At 36.5% G+C, this 27,491-nt stretch overlaps 1 protein-coding gene and 1 long non-coding RNA gene across 4 annotated transcripts in view; one reads left to right on the plus strand and one right to left on the minus strand.

Moving 5' to 3' along the window:
- PPP2R5C (protein phosphatase 2 regulatory subunit B'gamma) overlaps positions 1 to 27,491 on the plus strand; it is a 204,795-nt gene that overhangs the window by 73,406 nt on the left and 103,898 nt on the right. The gene's annotated exons all lie outside the window — the stretch shown is intronic.
- LOC140684341 (uncharacterized) overlaps positions 16,627 to 27,491 on the minus strand; it is a 39,394-nt gene continuing 28,529 nt past the window's right edge. For all 3 annotated transcript variants that reach the window (XR_012056538.1, XR_012056537.1, XR_012056536.1), the window contains 2 exons: positions 22,021 to 22,130; positions 16,627 to 17,826 (listed from right to left, as the gene is read on the minus strand). This is a non-coding gene — a long non-coding RNA (uncharacterized lncRNA). The remainder of the gene's footprint in view (positions 17,827 to 22,020; positions 22,131 to 27,491) is intronic.

Below are 27,491 nucleotides of genomic sequence, written 5' to 3' on the forward strand. Positions count from 1 at the left end.
ACAGCTTAGTTTTCCCGACTTTACAATAAAGCCATTCTTTGCTTTCTCACCTCGTTATCTCTTTCCTTTACCCGTTTTTGGCAAGCTTTAGTTGTAATCCGAAGTTACGGCAAGACCTGGGTACATCCCCACCCCGGCCTGGCCCTCAGGACATTTTCCGGTCATACAGACAGAAATGGTCACTGTGGGCTTTAATAATAACAGAAACAGCTTCATCTTTACTCTCTACTACTAGCAGATCTTGGTCAAAGGCTATATGAGGTCAGGATTTTTTTTTTTTCCCCTAAATAAGTCAGCTTTCTAAAGCTACAGTCCTTTAAAGCGAACACAGAGATCTTATTTATCACTTTCTCTTTAATCAGCAACAGAAGAAAAATTTGCTATGAATTCCTGGAATCCCTGAAAGAGATCACACTTTTCCTTTGCACAAATCAAAGTTATCTGCTTCTATTGTATCCTCCACTTAAAATGAATCATAAGCCTCCATCCCACTGAGTTTTCTCGGGGATACTTGTTTAGCACAGACGAGAACAATACGCTGTACATCTAAAGAGCCCCGGGCGGCAGAAGCCTCTCCGACTGATACAAAGAATTGAGAAACGTCCTATCTTTAAAACGCATTTTTAGTGCCTTTCCACCTCCCTACTGCACGACAAACATAAGTCAGAAAGCGCAGAGAGATTTATCAGAGAGAGATCTGAGTGGCAATTACATGTTCTGTCAATAATTAATTGAATTATGTCCTCATCATAATTACATACAGTCCTCTAGCCAGGAGGAGAAAGGAAAGAAGGAAGTTGTGGTGTGGTCAGAGGGGGGATCTCAGGACATGGTTCCAGTCATTAAAAATGTGATGTAACATTGCAATCTGGTGTATTCTGAGACACAAATGGGGAAACACAAATGAAACAAGCTACTAAAATCTTATTTGATTTACAGCAGGGAGTCAGAAAAAGCACTTGCCTTCATTAGTTGTTTTCATTACTGCTTTCTGCTGGGGGTTTGGATTTAAAGGTACTTTGCCATGCAAAGAACAAAGTCTTGCTCATTTGAACTATGACCTATATGTTGTTGTCTTTCTATTGTTCACCACATACTACCTGACTACATTGGATGTTTCTGATGTTTGAAATAAAAATTTAAATTGGTCCAGAAATTAAAATTAGTCCAGCAAATCAACCTACACTCAATACAAATGACATATTCAAAGAGTCTTGCGAGCAAATTCTTACTCTGACACTTATTTTTCTGTATTTATTCCAGTCATAAGGGAGATCATCATATCATTATTAATTTATTATTTACTAAGAGCTGTTAGAGTACTCTTTTGGTACACAAATGCAGGAAAACAAAGAGCTTGATTCAGTTCTCACACAAGTTTTGCACTGGTGTAACTTCAATGACACGGGTGTAGTCACTTCAGAACCACCTGGGTGTAATTATGATCAAAATCTGGGCTATTGCACTTCCTTTGCTTTTCTAATGGTTCAAATCCTCTATTTTTCTACAGCATGCTTTGGAAGACAGACAGCTGTTTGCATATAGAGCTCAAAAATCATTCTCAAGTTCCTCCTCACTGTCAGTGCCAGGGTCCTATATCCTGCCACAATTTAAGCATGTCAGCACATTTCCTCACCATTCTGCATCCTCCCTACAGCATGAGAGCTGTAAACCCCATCAATATGTGTTTCCTTCCACTTGTTAAGGCAGATCCTCTTGGTGTCTTGAGCTTTAGATCAGGTAGCTCTTCATTCTAATTGCTTTTAAGATCCAGCTGCCAAAAGGGAATTTGACACCTGCTTCCCTCTTTGCAAATTTCTCTTTTCAGACAAAAGTTTGATGAAGAAACTTGAAAAGGGGTTCATTTATGACCTCCACTTAATTGAATAACTCATGTATTTCTCATCTTCTTGGCCTTCCACCTGCTTCTTCAGAGATTTTGGAAGTGGTTTACACTGGTAAATGCACAAACAGGTAATGGCCAAAACCATCTTAACTAGAATTGCAAACAGTATTCCATACTTCCTAGGTGAAAATGCAATACGGGACAAAATTCTTCAGCCAGTTTTTTTGTTGTTGTTGTTTTTGGTTTTGGTTTTGGTTTTTTTGCATGAGAATCCTTCTCAGAGCTTGTGCCCTCAAAAGTAAGGCTCCCTCAGCCTGATCCATGGAGTTCCTATGCCAATCAAACTTAGAAGATCAGGTCTGTATGTTGTTTCATCTCTTTGGCAAATTAATAACTCTGTCCTGACTTTGCTCATGGAAGCATTTGCTTCCATTTCCTTTCAAGTAATAAATATCCTCCATCTTAAAAGGACCTTTAGGACATGGCCATATGGGGTAAGGTAGCTCAACCCCCTACACAAACCCCCAGTGGCCAGAATTACCACAACACAAAGGTGATCCCTGGAAGTCTGATAAAGGTATCCAAGAGCTGCATTTCTTACTTCTTCAAGAGTCTTCATGAATGAACTGGCACATAGTTCCCACAGAAGGGGATTCCATTATCCATTATAAAGCAATGGGCACCATGGAAAATTATAAACAGACAAGGATTTTACTGAAACCCCTAGCAATGAGGGTAAGAACCATAACAAAACTTTCATTCTTTTATGCCAATCTTCACTTCTCACCATCTTAGGTTTATAAAGCAAGTAGTGCTTCAGTGGTCTGCATTTGACCAGATTTTCACATCCATTCCAAGTCACCCCAGGCTGGATTTTTAGGGTCATATTTCTATTTTTCTTGCATCTTGATTTTCTTGCCTGAAGAGTCAGTCAGGATATATATCCAGAATCACAGCATATTCTGAGCTGGAAGGGACCTACAAGGATTATCAAGTTCAACTCTTATATTATTGGCCCATATGGGGATAAAACCCACAACTCTGGCATTATCAGTACCATGCTCTAAGCAGCTGAGCTAATCCCTTGCAATGACAAAAATTCAGTATAGCTATTTAATCACTACAGGTTGTCAGGCATAATTTCTCAAATTATGTACCACTTTACAGAAATTAAATGAGGTGTCACTGCATAGAACCTCACTTGAAGTATCATTAATTTTAAAAATTTTGTGTTGAAATATCTTCCAGAGCTTTCTCTGAGTTCATATAACTTTGCAAGTGTAATTATACCAAAGATACCATTAGTGCCAAAGACCTGATAGTGAGAATAATTCCTAAGAGTAAAAAAATAATTTCATAGCATCTGGATAAATTTTACAATTCATGTTTATGAAAAAATGTGTTTTATTAAGTTATAAATAAAATTTTAATATATATGTTATGAGTTTTAAGAATTGTTTTAATGGAAGTGACCCTTAAAAAAACTATGGGACTGAGCTGAAGAAATTCTGGAAGTTGCATAGTTCCATGCGAGAAAAAAATATTGTTTATTTGATAATTTTCCATTTGTGATGAAGCACAATCAGGAAAGAATAGGGTGCAAGGCTGCTGTCAACCAGATCTGCAGCACATGGACATAGAGAACATGCTGTGCCACTAGCGCACAGACACGCACAATTGCAGAGATCAAAATTAGCCCAAAGTGTATTTGGAACATTGGAAAGGGAGAGGCAGGGAGTTGTGCATTTTATAGAGTAAAATAGTTATTTCAAGAAGTGATAAATATACAAAACACTTTTTTAATTATTAAGTTAATTTCTATGTATACTCACTCAGAAGTGGAACACATCCATTGCATGGTGAATAATGAACATCTTTGGGGAAATGGAAGAGATTAGATGGAATTCAGTTGTCTAGTTCCCTCTATTTCATTTAATCGTGAGGGGTTTTTTTATCTTTTAACTGTCTATTGCCTTCTCTAGAAGGCATACCACTGGAATTTTTATGCTGGGTTCTAGTTTATTTGATGGTCATGCAGATCTGTGTGTGTTTCTATCAGTTTTTAGATGACTGAAGTATCTTTGATACTAAATCATCTACCATGACATCAAACTGAATCAATTGCTCTATCTACCTGGTTAGAGCAAAAGTATGGTAAGCAAATGCAACAGAAGAATTTGGAACTGTTCCCTAGAACTGACCGTCCAGACCTCTCCTATTCCCTCGAGGTATCTTCAGTTGATTCATTCAGCCATAATAAATTCCAGAAGTTACCTATTGGGAGGAACAGAATGGAAGGAAAAGGCAATTGAGGAAGAAATGTCATGGATCTTGCATTTCAAGGTTTTTTACTAACTGAGTGACAGTAGTCTGCTGCCTTTTCATGAACACAAAGGTTTGGAGGAGCTCCATAGTGATTTACCAGTAGAACTGAAACAAATTGGTACATACCTTAGAAGTCCATCTGTTTTCTAAAGCTGGACAAGAAGCTACCCAGAAAGATGTATATTAGCACTTCCTGCAGACACTGCTGGAAGCTGGAGAGATCTTTTCAATCTTTTTTTTTTTTTGCCACATATTCTGTGTCACTATGAAATCACTTTGGAATCTTCCGGTTTGTTAATAATCTAATCCCAAGAAAAGAGACTTGACAAAAAGGGAAATCAGAGTTTATTCTGTCTTTCCAGTTATTGAACATGCCCACTGACTCACAGTTCATTCCTAGATCTGTCAAGCCCCTCTTGCTCAATGCAACAGGGCAGTGGTTCAGGGGCCAGGCGATGGGGAAGAAGCCACTGAGGGCTCTGAGAGGGACCACAGCACTGTACTACAAATTCCTGAGATAAGGGCCAAACTGTGGGACACTTAGAAGAGGGAGAAGATTGCCCATTCCCATGCAGAGCACTGATAGCTGACAGACATGCACAGATAAATATTGTCTCTGAAACCTGGTGCAATTTTTGCTACCAGGTGAGAAATCAGGGCATTCATTGCAATTCCCATGTCACTTGTTTTTAGACGATGGATGTGTCATCATTGCAAAATGGAATTTGGGGTTTTTTGGAAAAGAAATCAACATTTTAGTCATATTTCTGAGCAAGTCAAAAGGCACCCAAGGGTATGATTGCCTTGTATGATGTTCTTTTTAATAAGGCCAAGGAAAAGCATCACTGGATGGGATCATAATCATCTGCCACTTTAATGCAGACAATCGAAGAAGTCTCCTTACTGATGGCTGTAAATTCATCATTATGGTTACCACTCAGAGTCATTTGGCATGACATTTTTTATGCATAGAACAGAAAAGTGCAGTATTAGCTCCTGAGTGATTGGATGAATTGTACATCCATTAATGTGCATAACTGAAAATGTTTCCAAGCTCTGACTTATCTCTCCTACACAAACTGAGAAGATGCAGATTAACTTGCTGCTGTTTAGTCAAATTTTTGCTGCATTTTTTCATTCTGTCCAAAGTCCTGTATATTTCAGAATCTACTATCATCATGCATTGTAGATTCTACTGCTGACTCTGAGATCGTAGCAGTGTGACTGTGTTCACATATTCTGAAATTTACTGGATGACAGGGAATATGAGAGAAAATTAGTTGCACTAACCCCATAATGAATAAACATTTCTCAGTTCACTGCTTTGGGAAATGAAAGAATTGGTAGATCATAAGCCCAAGAAAACTTGAAAAATGTTTAATCAAATTTTTTATCCACCCAATTGTTAGTTCAACTTGGTTAAAATCCATGTGTCATTCATCTGAAAACTGCAAAGTTAGTCCACCAAGAATCCATTATCACATAAAAACATTAGAAGTAAAACAAAAAACCTTATGCTCATTTTCATAATAGACCACCTTTTCCATTTAAGATGTTTCATTTCTAAATGTAGCTAGATTGAATTTTTCAGAAAAAAAAAATTAAAATTTCATTTTTCACTTTGGCCAACTCAAAAATATACATTTTACAGTTATTCGAGTGAAATAAAATATACATTATTCAAATTCCCTGGACTGTAGTGTGTCTTCCTGTTCATGAATTGTTCAGGAACTGGTTATGATCCGTTAATTTATATAAATACCTCATCGATCAAATTACATGAAGAAATCTCAGCCAAGAATGTATCAAGTAATTGTTCACTTAGGATATTTATTTGACTGTGAAATAGAGCCATCACTTGTGTGAATGGTGTCATATTTGCTCCCCTGCTGATTATATAGCTTTTTTTTTCAGAGAGGAAATACCAAATATCAAAGTAAATATCAAGTATCAAGTAATGGTATTTTTTAGATGTGAATTATCAGACAAATAATCATTAAATGCTTACAAGTATACAAATTTTCTATCTAGACAGCAGCATTAACTATGTTTAAGCCATTGACACATTTTCAGAACTCTGAACCAACATCTTTTATTTAGTAATATGCACAAACTAGAGCTTATAGGAGAGACCTAAATTATAAGAATGCTCTTAAAAATAATAAATAAAAAGCCTACATTTTAGCATCTAGACTTCCAATATAAGCAATAAGGAGAGCTCAACCCTGCCTCAGCTGCCAGATAGTGAGGACACTCACTTAAAGGAGGATATTCTGGTGCAAGCCCAGCCCATGTCCATGGATCTAAACCTGGAAATTCCATAACCTGGACAATATAATAGCCTGTGAAATCCAGAAACCATTTTTTTGGAACTTTAACGGAAGAGATACTGGTCAGCACTTGTGGCAAATGGTTGGAGAAAGACTGTTCACTTTCCTAGCAAAGATACTTACTGAGGATAGAAAACATCTGTGTTACAGTATTAAGCAAAATATCAGGTACATGCCATAACTGTGAGGCTACTATTTAATTCCAGATGGCCAACATTCTTCTTTATTTTATTCTGACCAGAAAGGCTATTCTGACTTGAGAAAGCTTCCCAGCATTTAACCAATACATTCCCTCATAAAAGTACCTAACTCACCAGAAATCTACACACACTCCAAACAAAACAAAAGAGAACAAAAAAAGAAAAAATAAAAAGAAGACAAATTTTATCTAAAACTTTAAGGTCAGCTCTAGGATAGACTTTTGGACTCACTTGTAATTGCTTTCATTGTCTGACTGGTCAACATGGTTACTTATCATCCCCTGCTGTGAATATGACCAAGTGTTTTGTAGGCAGGCGTGCTGGCCAATAAAACCTCAAAAAGCAGTGAAACATTCCCATCAGTGCAAGCAACAGTTCTCAGTATAAGTAATTGTCTTGTCATATCTCCCCAGGCCCATTCTTTTCCTTTCTCTCTCTCTCACTTTAATTTGCTCAGAAATGCTCTTTCTCCATCAACATAGCCTCATGTTACTTCTCTGCAGCTCTGCTGCCCTCCATTCTAAAATCTGGCATTACATTGAAACTTCCAAGAATTCCATTCTCTGAAGCATTATGAGTCACACTGTAGTCCTCAGCAATATTTTTAAAACACCAATGTTTTTTTAATCACTCTTGAGACCCACAGAAGAAAGTAAGGATATTATCTTGCTAACTTACAGTCGTGGTTGTTTTTTCTATTGCCACCCACACTCTCATCTTTCTCCAGATACTCTGCTCCAGTCTCTCAATAGTGCAGGCATATGGTATTCAAGCATGCCAGAGTCTGACTTCAAGTTTTAGTCATTTTTCTCCCTGTAAAAAGGATGGGGGGACATTGAGCCTATGACCATTTGAGAGCTTTCTTTATGGGAAAATTTTATTTGGGTTTATACTATAAAAAATATATATGCTGTACTGTAAAACTAACAAAGAAACATCAGGTCTAAGCCATAATTCATCTTATCTGGATCCCTCAGTGCCATGTATCTGGTATATCAGAGGCTACACAGAAGTCACTGGTCCAGCCATGAACATAGGAAGGAGAGAATTTATGCCTGTTTGCCTTCTGGCAGTGATTTCAAAACAAAGCATTTTAACACAGGAGATGGTTATCTTCAGGAGCTGGAGTTGTAAATACTATCCCTGATAAGAAAAACATAAATATTTTTCTACTGTGTGAAGAACTTTCAATTTTAATTAGAAAAAGGAATCCAAGTTACTAAGCTATAGTAAAGTTATCTGTTCATTTTCATTGTGTTTCAATGCTTGTTCTTTTCTTTTTTTTTTTTTTTTTGAGCACGAGGTATGAGGCAGCTTCTATTATGAAAGAGTTATTTGCATCTTAGGACTGAAGTTCCACAAATTGCTGTTATCTGCTATGCAGATACTCATGTCTCATGTGACACACTAAATAAATATACCTTAAGGTAAGCACAGAACCCTGGACAATGGGTGTTCAATAAAGAAGATCCCTAAAGACAACTGTTATTTGAGTTCTGTAGAGATCAGCTTTTGCATGAAGCACTTGAGGATGGCTGGCTGCCCCATGATAGTTTTTAGACAAAACTGCCAGGAAATAAGAGGATGAAGAGACCTAGATTCTAAATTACCAGCTGATCATGTGAAGAAAGTACCTACTTAGGTCTCAAAAGTTACTGAAAATTGGTCAGTGAGCTTGCTTGTGCAAGAGACAGTTGAGAGAACTGTGAAAATAAACACATCATTGAGAAATGGAGGTAGGATGAGTGAGATTTACTTAAGAAAAGGTGAGAACAGTGTTAAACGAAATAGAAAAGAGTCCATATTAAATAGTAGCATTAATGCAGTAAGCCAGGAAGGTACAAGTGATCAAGACTCCTCAAGAATCACAGTTAGACACGTTTACTCATGTATTTATTTGTCTACATAAAATAAAACACAATCATACTGAAACTGCTCATTTTACATCCAACTCATTTACATCCAATACAGGGCTTATCTGTCTCACTGCCTCATACCAAAAGGTGTAGAAAAGCAATAAACTTGCTTTTCATTTTGGTAGGATTTTGCTTCTACTCTGTGCGTCTCTAAGAAATCTTGACCAATTTTTTAATTTGATTGTACCAACACTGAAATTTGGAGTAAGTTTTAACTCATAGGCTGCATCCAAAGCAGTGTGACCAGCAGGTCAGGGGAGGTGGCTCTGCCTCTCTACTCTGCCTTCATGAGACTGCACCTGGAGTTCTGCATCCAGCTCGGGGTCCTCAACACAAGAAAGACATGGACCTGTTGGAGTCAGTCCAGAGAAGGGCCACGAAAAGCATCAGAGCTGGAGCACCTCTCCTGCAAAGAAAGGCTGAGAGAGTTGGGGCTGTTCAGCCTGGAGAGGAGAAGGCTCCAGGAAGAATTCATTCTGGCCTTCCAGCACCTAAAGGGTGCTTGAAAAAAAAGAGGGAGGGCAGCTTTTTACACAGACAGGACAAGGGGGAATGGTTTCAAACTAAAAGAGGAGAGATTAGATGTAAGGAAGATATTCTTTACCCAGAGGGTATTGAGACACAGGAACAGGCTGCCCAGAAAAGTTGTGGATGCTTCATTCCTGGAAGTGTTCAAGACCAGGTTGGATGGCATTTGGAGCAGTGTGGTTTAGTGGAAAGTGGCAGGGGGATTGGAACTTGATGATCTCTAAGGCCCCTTCCAACCCAAACAACTCTATGGTTCTAAGATGCTATAACTACCAGGCCAAGACATTTAAAAATTGCTTTACTCACTGTGGGCGTTTTTAAGATAACAAAAGAAAAATTTCTAGGAAATAGGTCAAAATATTAACACATTTATTAGCCTAACGCTAGACTTTTAAATCTGTATTTAGTCTCCCTTGTGCCAGTAAAGTTATTAATTCTCAGTGACAGATATCCACAAATCTCAGTGAATGAGTATGAGGTACAACTCGGCCAAACATCACACTATCTAAATTCATTATCATTATAGATTCAGGAGCCTATTTAAATACAGGCATCTAGTTTTGAGTGTTTGTCATAAGAGTGTAGCAGTGATGTGCTCAAATATTAGGTAACTGCTGATGTCAATATTGAGCTGCAGAGATTTCAATTTCCACAGAAGATGCTGTTACCAGTAGAACACCTCCTTAAGCCACTTGTTTCTTTATTTTTATTATTCCTAAGAAAAATTATATCCTCACCACCTCTGAACCCCTATCAGTGTGATTTTGTGCCTTGGGCAGAAGAAAAACTACGTACAACCTGTGGGCTGGGCAGCACACTTCAGGCTTAGCAAGGAGAACATCATCAGTCAGAGAACCAGAGCTGAAGCTAAAGATTCAGAGGTTGATCTGAATCGTTCTCCTAAATTATTCTCTACCTCTTACTGGCTTTTTGGGAATAATTAGAAACAGGCAGCAGTTACACCATTTCTGTAAGTTGAAAGCAAACTGAAAATCAGAATTGATTTTTTTGTTGCTACGTTTTCAACATCAGAAAATGTCAAGCGCACAGGCAATTTCCAACTGAATTTACCAACACTTTATTCAGTGCTCCACAGGCAGAAAAGCCAAGTGACACTATAGGGAAATCCAGCACAAAGTATGAGGTATAAAGGCCTGAAAATGAAGATTGTTGTGAAATTTAGAAATGTGATACTGATGTGAATGTGCATGTCTCTAAAACAGTCTCTTCTATTACAGATCTCAGATGTGTATATGCCAGACGTATCTGAGTGAGAGCCAAAGCCGAAATTAATTTGCTTTCTATAAAAGTTGGATACATATGTATCTGAAAATCAAAACACAGAAAATAATATCGGAGAGTCCATAAAGACAATAATATTTAATTAGTTACAGGTTAGTAATTAATTAGTAGAGATGCAGGACCTCACCCTAAATGATTTTTTTTTTTCATTTTGTTTTCCTTGCATAAAATAAACTTCTGGAATTTGGTTTTCATTATAAGCATTCTTTAATGAACTCTCTGGTGCTAATTATTTAGTCAGAAAAATAAGGGGCATTTTGTTCACTTTTACCTTATTTTTCTATGAAAAAAAACAAAGAAGCAAAACAGTACTGGGGGGAATCAAAGGGTAAGTATCCAAATAATTTAGAAGATTAGGACTGCATATTTTAATAAGTCTACCCTAGTATGGCAATATGATGAGAGTTACAGCTGTGACAGAGATTTTAATTGGAGAAGAATCAATGCAGATCTGCAGATGGAAGTCATGTCTCAAAAATGTATTAGGCTTGTCCAAAGGAGCATGTGAATAAGACGATCCGGTAACTGCAGTGTTGCAATTCTATACTTGGATACTCTCGTGCATATGTCATGGATTTCTATGGAGTTTGGGGAAAATTCACAAGCCTTTAAAGAGAATGAAGTTACCATGGCACAAGAGGAATGGTCCTCTTGAGTATTATTAGCTTTTTTCACATTAGGAGGGAAAAGAAGGGATGAGCAGCCCGTTGTCAGAAGGGAAGAAGCTGCTTGCAGGGTGTTACAAGGTCTCTGCTGGAATCTCTGCTGTTCAGCCTGCCCCTGAGTAACCTCAAACACAGAGCAAATACAAACTTTCTATGCTTTGCGGGTGATCCAAAATTACTCAGGATAGTCAAAACTAAAGTGATGTGAGGCAGAGTGCAGAAGCACCTTGCAGTCCCAAATCACGTGATGGTAAAGTGACAGATGAAATTAAATGCCATTTCTAAGTAGGAAAGAAAGAGGTGGTGCACATTTTTGCACTAATGCCTTCCAGATAGAACTCTGAATAACAAAGTCTACAGAGATTTTAATGACTTAATTAAATGAAATATTAATTTATATCCATGATTCAGGGTATTCCTGACAGTGCCTTTTAATTTCTTTGGTGTCTTTTAGACACCACAGTATTTTTTATAATTCCATTCAGAGATGAATCTTCTCTGTTTTTAAGTGCTTCATAAATATAAACAAATTATCTTTATACACTATTTAATGATCATAGAATGAAAACAGATATTTCAGTTAAAGGAATTACACAAAATGCTAAAAATATGTCAGATAATTCTATACCAGAAAACTGTCATTTCTATTGAACCCCTACTAAAAAGAAATTAAATTAAATTTATGGATTTCTCAGGAAAGTGGCAAAAACTTTTAAAATGTAGATATATTTCAATCAGACATTTCTGAAAAAGAAAGGTTCGATTTTTCACATTATAAAAAATTGCAAGTGTTTAAACTGAATGTTTTTATTGTAACCAAACAGTACAATTCAAACAACCCAAAGTAGTTTTAAATTGTATCCGTTTTTTTTCCCCAAGGAGATGTTAAAAAATTTCTGTTTCTTGTTTCCACTTGGGGTGACTTTATTTTACAAAATATAAATTTAATTTCTGACAAACAAACACATTCCTTCACTGACCAAATCAGGATCTGTTTGTCCATTACGTCTTGAGTTGACAACGCCACAAAAGCTGCCTTTGAGAAAGTCTTAATATCTTCTATGTAGAAATAATTTGTCTAGAATTACTTCTTCATAGATTAACTTTCCTGGGTAGAGAATGTCCTCGTTGATTATTGTTCCCTGAAATATCTTTCAAGAGGTTTGTGCACTAGTAGTAGATACCAAAACAAAAAACTGAATTCCTGCCCCAGACAAACCTAGGCTGAAACTAAAACTTTTACTGAAATATGCGGAAAAATACTGGGAAAAAAAACCCACCTAATTTTAATAAAGGATTTTATATTAATCTTCAAGATTTTGGTAGTAAAGCACTGATCCATGGTCTGAAAATTTGGCTTCACCTGCTCAGTCAATCTGTAATTCTACATATACAGCCCAGCTAAAGCTCTAGGCATATGAATAATTTGTATTAACTACCTGGTTTTAGATTTCATCAGCTGCTGTTCTTTACCCTTGCAGGACCTCTGTTATGTATGAAATTAAAATGTCTTAAATAGCTCCATGCACTAAAAAATACCCAGAGAGGGCTGTATAGCCTGCAGAAAAGAAGGTTGCTAGTGTAAATAAATACCTGAAGGTGTGCAGGTTTTCAGTGATGTCCCGTGAACAGGACAAGAGGCAATGGGTATCAACTGGAACCTGGGAGTTTCCATCTGAACATCAGGAAGTTGCTTTTCCTGTGAGGCTGACGGAGTGATGGCACAGGTTTCCCAGGGAAGTTGTGTAGTCTCTATCCATGAACAAGAAAGTCATTTGGACAGGGACCTGGGCAAGTTTCTCCGTTTGGTACTGCTGGAGAAAGGGGGTGGTTCCAGATGAACCTCCAGAGGTTCCTTTCAACCCTAACCATTCCATGATCCATGATTCTGTGAAATGTCACTCAAATTGACAAAAGATTAAAGAGGGAAAATGAAATAATAAAGAAATCATTAAAACAATAATCTTAAACAAGAAAACTAGGGAAAATATGCCTGAGCAACTAGAGCAGCAGAATCTTACTGGTACCTTTATTTATAACAAGTATTTAATATACAGCTAGGAAAAAATATAAACTGAAAGGAGGGCATATGCACCCACAGGTCATAGAAGAATTTCCTAGATAATTTATGCACTGATAATTAAATTGGTATGGCAAGAGAAACAGGTACTGAGAAATGAAAAAAAAAAAAATTAAAGACAAAAATACGGTCAATACTTTTCACAAGGAGGTCCAAGGAATTCCAGTACTTTCTTTCCACTACCTCTTCTCCTTTCAGAAAAGCAATTGGATACATGCTATTAGGAAAAAATGTATGGACCCAATAAAGCATCGAGAGCAGACTAGAACAATGAGCAACAGTAGAAAATGAAAAGGAGGAAAAGATCACAGGATAATTCAGGTTGGATGGTACCTCTGAAGTTTATCCAGTCCAGCCTCCAGCTGAAAGCAGGGTCAGCTGTGAGATCTTACCAACTTATTCATACACAGCTTGGTCTTGAAAACCTTCAAGGACTGCACAATTTCTCTTAGCAACCTCTTCTGATTCCCGAGATTCTGATCTGTTCTTGACTGACCAAACTGTAAAAATGTTTTTCCTTAAATCCAGGCTGACCTTGTCTTTTTTCAACTTCTGCCTGTTATGTCTAATCATCCCATCATGCAGCACTGGCTCCATCCTCCAAGACCCCCTCTGCTCCATGTTGAACAAGCCTCAACTTCTCCTCCTGAGGCAAATTCTTCAATCCCTGACTATCTTGGTGGCCTTCACTAAACTTGCTCCAGTTTTAAATTGACTTCACAAATCCTGGGCAAGATGTATAAGACACTCATTTCAGAGATAACCATAATGCATTGATGAATAGTCTTTTTAGAGCAGTTTGGAATTTTTCATCAAAGATAATTGATAATATATAAAAGACATCATTTGAAAAGATCTCCCTATTCAGGAATGAAGATAAAGTATTCCTTGACTTTTAATGAGATCGAAGTCCCACTTATATAATTACATTTAAGAATCCAGTTGCATTTTTTAACAGGGATAGACTTGAGCACATGTTAAAGCACTTTCCTGAATCTGGGCAAGAATTGTTATATGTAAAATACAACCTGTAGCTGGACTTTATATCTCATTACAGTGCCTTTCATAACTTTACTCACAAATTATTCATATTTTCCCAAACCTTTACAAAGCCTTATGAACTGCAAAGTAATTAAAAGACCAAAGCAAAAGGTAATGGAAGAACATATATCAAGTTTGGAAAGAGGTGGTACCAAATGCAACAGTGTTCACTCACTTAAGTATTACTTAAGATTTCCATTAGTTATCCATGGTGACAGATAAACAGCACTTATATTAGTAAATTATGTTGTGCCATACTAAATGCTAGTGAAAAGAGGGAAATACTTTGCAAAGGAGTCTGAAAATATCAGACTGTGGAAGCCAACACTGCTTGCCTTGCTGATACAAAATTCCTATTAAAACAATAAGGTGTGCAGAATTTGGCTTCTGGAAATAGGAAATAAAGGAACAAATCCAAAGCTCACTGAAGTCAAGAGGAGACATTCTTCTGACCTCAATCGGCTTTGGATATCGCCCAAAATGAGATTCATTCTGGAAAAATGCAAGCTGAAGGAAATAATAATTCAAAAATATCTGGGAGAGATGTTTGGAAAACCTGGAAATCAAAGAATACCTAGGAGACTTTGTGTAATATATGATACGTGACAAGAGCTTATGAACAGTGTTACAAGCCTTTTCTAAAACCTTATTAGTCTAGAAATTAAGAAAGAATAGATGATAGAAGAAAACCCATCCAATTAGGGAGCAGAAGTTGCAGGGATATCACATCACAGTGCAGGCAGGTTGTTTTGTACGGAATCTAAAATGTGCCAAGCATCAAATAAAAACACATCACCAAAGGTAGCTGTCCCATTTAAGAAACCACTAATTTCTCAGCTGTTTTCCCAGATATGAGTCTTGCTAGTGTCTACCAAGATCAAATGCAATATTGCTTGCATATAGAAATCCATGGTCAGCCTTCAATATGACGTAAATGTCACATTTTGGATGTGGTCCCTCTTCTCATTTTAGTGATGTTGACAGAGACTTTTAAGATTCCATCTTTCCCACTATACACAAACATCCTGTGCTAATCCAAGGATGTCCTCCCTTGGTGGAAGGACACACACTTTCAATCTCCTGTACACCTTGCTGCTGTCAGATGGTGAAAATATTTCAAGGATATACATACACCTCAGTGAAATGAAGGTCTGACCTTACTTTCAAGATTGAATAGACTCAAACATGCATGTTATAAATTCTCAGGATTCCTATCCACAACAATTATTTCCTACAATTTCATTGATGAAAAGTTGAATAAGGACATCTGTAAGCACATGCTTTATAGCAAAAGGTTATAAAGGTAGTTTCCCCCCAGCTGGTCTTCTGAAAGAAGCACCTATTCATGTCTCAACTTATTCAGTGAAAGAACCTAAGAATGGTTTCAAGCAATATGATTTCAAGAAATAATTACAAGATGATTGTGATAACAATGACAAAGCTCTAGAATGTGTTAAGGTTGATACACTGTAGATTATATGCTATTTAGTACCATCATTTCTGGTTTTAAATCCTTCCATTCTTAGATTTTAAAACAAGGATCGGTTGTTTTGATTTTTTGGAATTGTATAGCTGATCCTTCAGAGAAAATGTTGGAAAACATTTTATTTTGAAATATTCATCCATATGCTTCATATATTCTTGGATCACTTCACATTTAAAGTTCATTGGCTTTTGCTAGAAAATTATGCCTCAACATGACTGCAATCCTTTCAGTGCTCTCAATCCAGTGAAATCCTGAGCACTAATTTTGATCAGTTCTCAGGTTTTCTCTGAATCTAATCTTTTGTGACATCATAAAAAGTTTGATGGAATGAAATCACAAAGAAAGAATTAATTCTCATGGGCTGGAAGAAAAAGAGGCACATGGATTTTAAAACACAAAGATTGCAAAGAAAGTTCTACAATGAAAATGGCAAAAGAGAAATTGTGGATAACATTATATACAAGAGAAACCTTCTGAGTAAACTGCTTTGGAAAATCTTTTTATAAATCTTCAGTATGGTTTTTAGAAAGTAGAGTCCTATGCTTGTACTCTAAATCCTCCCTGATTTTATAACATTGATACTGGAAAAATCAAAGCTCTTGCCTGAAAGCTACAGTTTCAATTAACAAGGATGTTAAGCATTTTTTTCAGATACATGAAAAGAGTGACAGGATTATAGACCACCAAATTGATGGTATTTTAAGAATCTGACAGGCTCAGCACCATGTGCCATTCTAGCCTCTCTGTGTATCCTTTGTGGTTAAAACTCTTAAGCACTTTAAATTCTTTTGGTCAGTATTTTTTTCCTTTTAGGGGAGACAACTAGAAGCACATTCCAAGTAACTATTTATGGTGTACAGAAAATTATAAGATACTAAAATCACCTCTTTGAAGGTGTTTCCAGGCGTTGTATAGTAAAACAAATATTTTATTTGTTTAAAAAAAAAAAGTTGTTGTTTTAAATGTAGAATATAATTATCTATGTTCCAAATCAAATGAAAGACAGAAACAGCACAAACGCACAGCAAAATAATACATGTCAAATCCTAAAGCCTTTACTTGGACAAATCTCCCATGGCAGCTCTTGGTGGCAGTTTTGCCTGATGAAGTATAGCTGAGCCAGACCTGAAATAAGCAAAAATTTAAGAAACCACATGAGTGGAATAAGTTATGGAACAACAAATGAAATATTTATTTTTGTTGTCTGGGAAATAATGACAATTTAGTGCATTATTAGTATGAAAGCAGAAGTCCACTAAACCAGCAGTCCTCAGATACATTTATCCAGATACAACAGAGGACAAAAAGATGTTTGAAGAAGCAGATGACTTTCCAGAATATTTGATACAGTCTGGAAGAAATATGTGAACAAATTTTTCAAATCATCAAGCTCTGGCAAAAAAAACCTGACTGTAGCTTTGCATAACTTCATTTAAAAATGGCTCCATCCTCTCATGTTTCTTCTTTTCCAATGAATAAGACAAAACTGTGGACTGGTCCTGTGCAGATGACATATCCGCATGTTGGGGTTCGTGGTGGGAAAGAGGCCAAAGTTGCTGAGCTGCAGCCAGGAAACACACCTGGAAGCAGGTTCCTTGGAGCCTGACACCTGGGCAAGAGCTGGTGGCCATGTAGCCCAGCCAGACTGTCCCACTGGGCAGAGCAGCTCACCGGGAGACGGGGAATGAGAGGAGCTGCCAACCACCTGCAGCTGGTATATCAGGTCATGCAGCAGGAGACAGATTCTGGCACTGTGCTAGGAAAGTCTGTAAGACATACCCCTATCTGTGGGGGTGAGTGGATTCTGGAGCCAAATCTATGAGTCTCACACTCGGTGCACAAAAACTTAGCAGCTCAGATGGATGGGTAAAATCTGTATCAGTGTAGAAACTGCATGGCATGAAAGCTTTACAGTTCTGCAGAGGAATCTGGTTCTGCTCTGTACCATCTGTGCACCAATTGTGTGGATTGTTTGTTGAGCTTTGTTTGGTTGGGTTTTTTCATTCGAGAAAGATACATAAGTCGGTAAAAAGAATGCACTTCAAGTCAGTTTAACTCCTGAGTTATTCTTTCTGGACCTCGCCACTTCTGATTATAGGTTCAAATTCTGTAAAAGAGATAAAAAGATGATTTGTACCTAATTAGTATTTTCTGTAATTTATTTCATTTCAAAGACAACAATTTAATTTCAAACTTTGCTCAGATTAGAGGGGAAAATAGAAAAAAATCTGGAAATACAGAAAATGTAAGATTAGAGATCCGATTTTCAATGTTGGATCCTTACAGCTGACAGTATATTTCTATGTGCAGGTAATACAATTATAGTCTGTCAAAACATAGTGACCTTGTGATAGTAAATATCTGGCAGAGCCAGACCATGAAGTGGATGCTTCCATTAGGTTTCTGCTTATTCCAATAGCAATATGATGAATTTGTTTGCATGTATTCTTACAATATATACACAAATTAGATTGAACGATTCTTAGTAACAAGGAAATGCAACAAGAAAAAAATAATCTAAGTTTATACATACATTAAACATTTATATAACGATGCACGTTCTATGCACATAACAATAAACACATTTCAGTCTATGAGTATGCAGTAAACACATTTCAGATCACAATTTAAAATTAATGTCCACAGGTACTCCAAACATACTGTGGCCCTCTTGGAGTGAAATCTGAGGCTATTAAAACAAATAGGAGCCCTGCTTAACCAGGATTTTGTAGACTGTGGAAGTCCAGAGGAAGAGCCAAGAGAATCCTTGAAGAAATTTAGGATCATACGACATCAAGGTGTAAAAAGGCATCACTCCTATCTGCTTCTCCAGAGGCTTCTCTTGACTTAGAGGAAACACAGCACCTTATGCTCTAAATCAACTGAAAGCAGTAATGGAAGAGATGGGCTAAGACTTGCATAAACATTGGTAAATGTCTTGCAGGAATGTTTTTTAAAATCATGATGTTCTTTTCTGGCTTCTGGGGTTTTGGCAGGAACTCCAGTGTCTAGGCCCATTTCTGTGTACACAATTTAATGATGGGCTTGATTAAGAGACAGTAATTCCCAAGAGGTTTAGCTATCTTACTTAGTGACATGAACACGAGTACAGTGCCAAAATCAAATGGTTACATCCCAAAACAGTGAAAATTCACAGATGCAAAAGCATGATGGATTCTTCATTTTTCAGGTTTCATGTATTTCTATTATTTTCCACTGTATATAATCTATAATGCTTCATAATCTAAGCAACAACCGATCTGGCCTTACAAGACCTTTTGCCAAACAGCAAGTAGCAAAAACGTCAGCCTACATCTGCCCATGAGGGAATTACATTGAGGTCCAGTTATATTTGTCCCACTAACTCTGTCTGCCAAGTGAGCCAGCTTCCCTCAAATGAGAATTTAAAGGAAGAACGCAGATGTTGGTTCTGGGATAAACTGAGACAAGACTGCAAAGGCAAATTCTAGACAATGAACTCTGTTGCCGGGTAGTTCAGGAGTCAACCTCAAAGGAAAACAAGGCAATGAGTTCATAGAAATGAACTTGTTGACCTCCTACACAGGATTACAAATTTCCAGCGAGGTCAGTAGGATTTTCAGGCATATAATATATCTCAGGACAGGACTTAATATGCTTTCAAAACTGGTTTTTCATAACTGAATGGTGATATTCTTGACATCCCCTGTATTTAACTAATGACACTGAACTTCAGACTGGTTGACCATTTTCTTTATCCTCTCCCTCGAAGACTCAAGGAGAATAACCCTCTCCTGTGGCTCTACATTCCATAAAAATTCAGTTTCCTGAAGTCTTTTCTCTTGCAGGAGAAAGTGGAGATGATCCACAGCCTACAACTCTACCATATATTCCTTTGCTGGAATAAGAAATGTTTGTAGATCAACAACTTAAGAAGCCAATGGAGCATCTGTGTGCCAACATTTAAGTCTCTTTTCAGCTGTGAGAATTCCATGCTTTCTAAAAGCCTTGCCTTCTCATAGGAAGATGGCCAAAATCTCCCAGATAGAAGTTTGTGGCACAAATCTATAATTTTGGATCACTAATTACTGCTTTTGAATATATATCAGTGTACATGAACACATTATTCTGTATGTCTTGATTTCTCTTTTATTATTTCCTTCAGTTTGCCCTCCATCTAAAATCTAGTTTATTATGAAATTTTTAATGTTTTATTTTTCTTCCTTTTCAGTCTTGTGGTTGTTCTCATTCTGGCATTTAGTGACTTTTCCCTTCACTTGTTCCTTTGGATTTCTTTAAGGCAACAAGCCATTCCTGTGGTGCTGGATGGGGTTGGGGAATGTTGCCAGCAAAATTTTTGGTGCACGTGCAGGAAGAGTCCTCTCCCCACAAATTCAGGTTTGTAAAAGGTAACTCTAGGTGGAGTTTCCACAAGCAGTGGCACATTCTTTCCAGAGGTAATTGTAAGGTCATAATTCGTCTCAATTACTCACACATATTATATGCTTATATATTTGTCACTTACTATGATAATGTAACAAGTACTTATGCTTATTAGACATATGAATATGAGTGCAAGCATAACATTTTTCAATATCTCAAGTAGAACAATGAATTCTCAAACAGCCTAGTGCTTGCAAATACCATTTCATGGACAGAACAAAAAGTATCTGTCAACCAACTAAAAACATTCGCAAACAATGAAACATAGATATGTTCCTTATATCTTATAACATTTGTAGAAATTTTTTAGACAATTCTTTTTCTCACATAAAAATGATTTCATTTAATCGATCTATATGAAATTTTATATTCCATTTGCTGCACTAGAAACTCAACAGTGTGATAATCTTCAAGGAAAAAATTAGTGAAATGAACTAGATAGAGAAAATCCTTGCTTTCTTTTTCATTATTATGACAAACTGCAAAACTCAAATATTGAATCTGAGAAATATAAATTATATTGTAGTTAACATAAGTGTGATGCAAAACCCATGGATATATTTGGAAAACAAATGAGTTTTACAACTCACACAGAATGTCATCAAACTGAGAATCGAATACAGCAGAGAAAAAAGCTGGAAAACAATATAAACTGTGTAAAGGTTAGTGATGGTGCAATGAAACTTTGACTATTGTGTTCCATGCCACTTCAAGAGATATTTAGCTGAAAGAGAAAGGTGTCAAAGACAAGTAATGAAAATGTGGTTACAGGCACAATATGACCCTATTATAAGAAGAGACTGAAATGAATAAGTGATAATATGACACAGACATCAGATAATTAAATTTTGGCAGTAAATGCCAAGAGCAGTTATGTCAACAATGTTATTTCACAGGAATTCTCAGCAAAGAAATACATAAAGGAAACTTCATGGTTTTGATCACTACTGTAAGTGTAACAAAGAAAGAAAATGAAGGGGCTCAGTCATAACCTTCAACTGCCTGCCAAAGTAAACAAGGAGGCGTTTGATTTTGAGCCAATAAAGATGAAGTGAAAAATGAAAGTGGGAAAGCTCTGCATAGAGCTTTTTCTGGTGGAGGAAGACAGGCAGATGTGCATGATGCTTTATTTATGGCTTTGGTAGAATACAAATTATTTAAAACAAATTGAAGCCCTTTTTTAAAAAAATATTAAAATTTAGAAAGTATCAGTCCTTCAGATGTTTGCTGAAAATGTTAAACAACGTAAAGAAACTTGGCAAAAATGGAAAATTGATTAGGAAAGTGCACTTTTCTTTATCAATGTTGTTTCCCATAGAAGCTAAACTTAACTATGGCATTAAGCTTCCAACTGCATAATCAGGTTATCTAACACATATTTTTCAAGACAAGACTACCAAAGAACAATGGTAGATAATAGATGAGAAAGAATGAGCAAGACAGAGACACAAACTATTTCTGGAGTTAACACCTTGTACAACAGGACATAAATCAGCAAAGTAATAAATTCTGCAAAACACTTTTTAACACATTTCATGAGATCATAATTCATATTTCCACAGATGTTTGACAAAAAGTAATTGCATTTTCCATTTTGGCCATTACACAACTTCCTCAAATCAGTTTCAAAGTTAGCCCTCACACTGCTTCAGCAGAAGGATAAATGATCAGTATTTCCTCCAATTCAGGAAGTGTTGGCACACCACACCACTGCATACAAATTAAACTTGTTTTGAAATCAAAACCAGCAGTAGTTTGATATTGGAAAGATTTTTTTTTTTTAATAATTCACAATTTTAGGGTCATTCAGAGGCAGAGATCAACAACTCCCGGCCCAATAAGACTGTACTAGAGAGTATAGCAGGAGAGAGACACTGACCTTTTAGATTCAGCCTGCTGCTATCCACTTGTATGGCCATCTCTTTCTCGATTTCCTACTTGCTTTTTCCCCCTTTAGTAGATATTTAATGATTTCTTTGATAACCTGTCCTGGTAAAAATGTAAGAGATGATTATCCATTGTTAAAAGTGATAAAGTGCTCATTTTCCATTGTTATAAAAAACAAGTATGGTTCACTGATAACTGTCTTATTAAATACTTGATGTACAATTTGACACTTTGACAGATCATTGACTGCAAATACTCCCAGAAATTTTGTCTTCCAGCCAAACTTAAAGCATTATTTTATGTCAAAATTGAAAGGGAAGAAACAGAAAATGCAGAGTGAATAGAGAACTATTGCAATACTGTCTTATATTCTCCACTGTGTTCAGTATAATGTCAATTAAAACATGCTTATCAAGATATTTTCTATATCTTTCCATTAATTATAGCATTATGTACTATGACCTAATAAAGCCCAAGATCTTAAATTAAAAGGAAAGCCAAACTGAAGGAATTATGGAAAGAAAATACTTCAATAAGCAATATTCACCACTAGAGAATCTAAAGAAAGAACTAGAAATTATGACACTCAGAAGTCCTACCTATTCATGAGGAATCATTTAATAATAATTTTAAAACATTTTATAGTGACTTGTATTTATCTTCCACATACTGAACACAGCGACAAACAAGTGTAACACAGAAACAAAGCCAATTTTAAGGAAAAAAAATGTTTGCTATTCAAGCCATGGATCTAGTAACAGATGGAAATTGAACCTTTTAGACTGTTCTTACCATAATGACTACTAGGAGAACTTACTAAGTCCAATTATAGATACAATTAGCACATTTTAAGGACATAGATGTATAAAGAACTGAGGCAGATCTAACACCAATAAAAAAGTACCCTGCTTTCTGTTATGTTGGCTTATCAGACTCCGCAACTGGAAAAGGATTCATCTTTTTCACCACTTCCCCAGATTTTTCCTGTTCTGGCTTCTAAGGAACAGATTTGTCTTCATGATTTTTAGTGACACCTTCAGTTCTCTAAGAAAAATGCACTACACAGTCTTTTCCCCGTGGTGCAACCCCAGCACAGTGCCCTCCATCCCATTTCTCCACCAATAACGAGTCACTGGGCAGAGTCAGAGGGCACAAAATGTTTTCCTGTGGTTTTTGGATCATCTCAGTGGGGCCATTGGCAGTCAGCACACCTGGGATAGACCAACTCAGAGTACTTTTCTACTATCAGAGAACTTAAATAGACATTTTTTCCCTTCCCCTTAGGCAGCTCCATGGTATATCCTACTACATCAAGGTCCAGCAATGTCTCTTGAGCTATGACAGTACAAACAAACAGAATCCTAACACTGTTGAACGCTCACTTTCCAACACACTCTTATCTTCCTATAGCTCCTTCTCATAGAATTTCATCTTATGTCATTTATAGATGTATTTTAGTTAAACTTTATCTGGAGAAGAATTACTAACCCACAAAGCAGGCTGAATGCCTCTTAAAAAGAACTTCTGACATCAGGAGGTTGTTGATACACAATTATTGTTTATTTAAAGAGCTTCTGAGAAACTGTGAGAAGGCTCATTGCTATTTATCCCAAAGCATGGATGTTAGCCTGCAGTTGGAATGGAAACAGACTAATGTTTCCAATGAAAAAAAACCCTTGTAGCCAAATTTTAATTGAAGCTAGATAGCAATTGAAACATTTTTTTCGCCTGGGGAATAGAAGACATTGAAAACAAAATTGTATCAATGAATTTGGGATTATTTTAATACTAAAAGTCTAAACAATATAAATTATATACAGAAAACAATTTAGAAATTCTTTTGCGACTAAAGAAAAGCCAAAACTTTTTTCCAGAAAATACTGAGGTGGATACTTCTGTGTTTTTCCAATGTGAAAATACTTATCTGTTGGCAATCTGATATTCCCAACTCCGTCTGCTCATGATCATAGACTAATTCTCAAAATTAATTCTTAAGATCTTCATTCCACAGTTTTAAAAGAAGCATCCATGTGTTCTGAAGACTTTGTTCTCTCTTAGAATTTCACATTAGTCATTAAACAATCACCTTTCATTGTATACAGTGCTTACATCTTGCAGCAATGTTTATCTTTATAAACAGTGGTCCAGCAAATATTCTGGAACTGATTGTTTATCACTACAACTCACAGACTTGTCTAAAAGGAAGAGATGCTGTTATTCTGTAATTCAGAGAAATAAAAATACAAGGCACCCAAATATGTGATTGTTTTCTTTTTTTTTGTTTCCAAGACACATATACTAAAATCAGTTCAGCAAAGCAGTTTGGAATTGTTAATTCTTCTAGGAAAGCTTTGCACAGAAGCTTCCTCTGTAATTCCTACTTGCCTTCACACATATACCTTACTAGATCCTAGCTAAATACTCTGGATCAAGACCGCAGCTGCAGTGTTCTATAACAAGGAGTGTCTGGAAAAATTACTCTTAAAATGTCTGGATCTCTAGAAATATCAAAATTAGTTACTTTAAGGTTTGCATAAAACCTGAAATCATTGTGAAATAAAAATGCATTCAATACCTATGCAGAAAAGCTGTGGAGGTTTGGATGGGGAACTTACAGGTGCGTCTTAGCACTGCCTAGACTAGAGATATTACACAGAGATTCCATCATGTTTAAAAGACAAGAACATTGTGAGTCCTGAAGAACTGTTTTCTAAGGGTTAACAGTAATGCCATCATATAGGATATTACCATTATACACTATTACCTATTCTCTTCAGTAATTAATTACCTCAGATAAAAGACAGTTCATTCACTTTGAAATACTGGTTGAGTTCCTCTCTCAAGACTGCTAGACATGCTGAAGCCAGGATGCCTAGCTTGACAGTTATTTCAATAATCTCCTTCAGTAGCCAGAGTCTCCATCCAAAATCTGAGGACAGAATGTAGAAAATAGGGGCATCCTGTATCTATTGCAAGTTCTCTGTCTGGGAGGAAACATAAATCAAAAACCTAAAATGAATAATGCATGGCCAAGGCTTACAATCTTCAAAGCCTGTGAAGGCACAGATCATCTCATATCAGTAATTAGTAAAACGTTGTTCCCTTTGCAAGAGAAGACTCCAGGCCAACAGAACTGATCTAAGAATTCTAAAGACAGTAGAGCGGAGCTTGATTCTGGAAATGAAAATGAAAGAATGACTAGACAACAAATTCTCTATGAGTATTGTATGTACTAAGCCAGCCAGTGTTCTGTAACTATGTAAATCACCACTGATCAACAGGTAAGACAATAGAATGGGAACCTATGTCTGCCATATCAAGAGCAGTCAGGAGTGATGTCATGGCTGAGAGACCATCTGGCCTTCATTAAAATAGAGAAGGAATTATTAGGACAAAAGAACACAGAGAAGAAGCCATTTGAATCTGTGTCTAGAAAACAAAGCCAAGTACTTCAGCAGCCAACACTGCAATGGTGTTGAGAAATAAGCAAGCCCACTTAGACTGAGGAGAGAGGAAGTTGATCCACATAAGCCAATTCAAGAAGCAGACAGCCTTGGAGTAAAACACACACATACCACTGGGTAGTGATATGGAGAATTTAGACTCTCTGGCATGAGCTTTTTTAGTGATCAGAGAGAAGATAAATATAACACAAAAGCTTTCTTAACTCCTGAGAAGAAAACCTCAAAGTCTAGCTGCCTTTTGTATAGTATCTGCATCTTGAACAATCAATAGAGAGAAAATCCTTGATAAATATGGCCCTAATTGAGAAAACAAAGGTAATCCCACAGGTAGGCTTGGTCAGGTGATTTAACCTTTGCATGTTCTGCACAACTAAAACGAGGCTTTGGACTAAATCCTCAGTTCAGGAGAAGCAAATCTATTAATTGCAAAAAATCTGCAAATCATTCCTTTTCAACAGACAAGTTTCTTATATGAAGACCAACAGCCCACCTCTACTTATATCACAAGGACAAAATTTTGGATCTTGAGTGCCTGTGATGCAGCAAACCCACTGTAATAGCTACCATGGACCCATTTCAAGAACTTGTGGTTTGAGAAGAGATACTGTTTAAGACCAGAGGGCATATCTAGGACTTGACTTTTTTCCCCAGTAACAATAACCCTTGAAAAAAGAGTAGAGTCTCTAAAAAAAGTTGATCAGGCAGTAAATGGAAACAGCAGTGTTAAATATGCAAGGCATTTTGGGGGCCTGTTTCTTCAAATAAATACAGATTTGGGGCAGGTGCCAGACTTAGAGGGAGAACAGAAATTTGGGGACTGTTCCTCATCAAAGAGAATATCCAATAATAGGGAAATACCAGAAGAATCCCCCTCCCACAAGGTAAACTGCACGTCTGTTCTTCCCTTAAGCCACAACTAACATACCATGACTAAAATATGAAGTTGTTCAAAGGAATAATGACATACATTCTTGGTGCACACAATATCACCCTTAAAACTACAGTAGCAATAGCCCTGAAAATGTAAATAGTGTTACAGTGTTTATCTCTGTACTTGATACACAAAAGAACTACTCCAGAAAATCTTTTATCCTTCAATGTGTCCAAATGCACATTGGTGTCCAAGGTCCTGCTCCTTAAAGCAAGGTCAAAACACAAAGCTATTAGTTTCAACAATGCAGGATCTAATTCTACATGTAACACTAGAAGAAAGACTCATATTTTCAGGTACATCATTAGTCAAAGATATATTTCTTAAGTACAGTATTTATTGCAAAAATACTATGTAAATATAATAAAGGGTTAAGCATAAATATTTTAAATCAAAACACTTATCGATTCTTTCTACTTTTATCCCTATTCGTATCATAACTCCTCAAAAAATAGTGAATTACTTAAACATTTGCAGCTGGTACAGAATGTGTTCTGAATATCCTTTAATTTCTACAGTTTAAGCAGCAGCATGCTTTAGCTTAAACAGTCAAAGGATGCTTCAAATACAATTAATCTCTTCCTCAAATAAATGTTTTCTACTTTGCGTGAAAAAAAAATTAGTAGCTGAACTAGCCAAAGTAGGATATTAAACAGTTTCAGAGTTAAGAAAGGGCTGAAAAAAACATAAACTAAATTAGATATGACAAAAAAAAGAGTGGCATGACCAATTAAGTGAGGTTCTAAACAAACTTCAAAATTTGATGAACACTAATTTGCTTTATTGCTTCAATTAAGTCTAATAGTATAGGGACAGAATAAGAGGAAGCATTATTGATGACAAAAATTAGTCAGGACAGTCAAATCTAAAGCTTACTGCTAGCATTTGCAGAATTATGCTGTACTGAGCACAGGAAGCAAAATTCATTAACTACAAAGACACTATCTCTGACTTTGGAATTTCCTGAACAGCAAACTGCTGGAGCTGAGGAGAATATTCTGACTAAGTAATAATACATTATTGCCCTGTTTGAACGCTTTTTTTTTCCAACAGCATTTTATTTTAGCC

The sequence above is a fragment of the Taeniopygia guttata genome, chromosome 5 (assembly GCF_048771995.1).
Source record: "Taeniopygia guttata chromosome 5, bTaeGut7.mat, whole genome shotgun sequence".
NCBI classification, from domain to species: Eukaryota; Metazoa; Chordata; class Aves; order Passeriformes; family Estrildidae; genus Taeniopygia; species Taeniopygia guttata.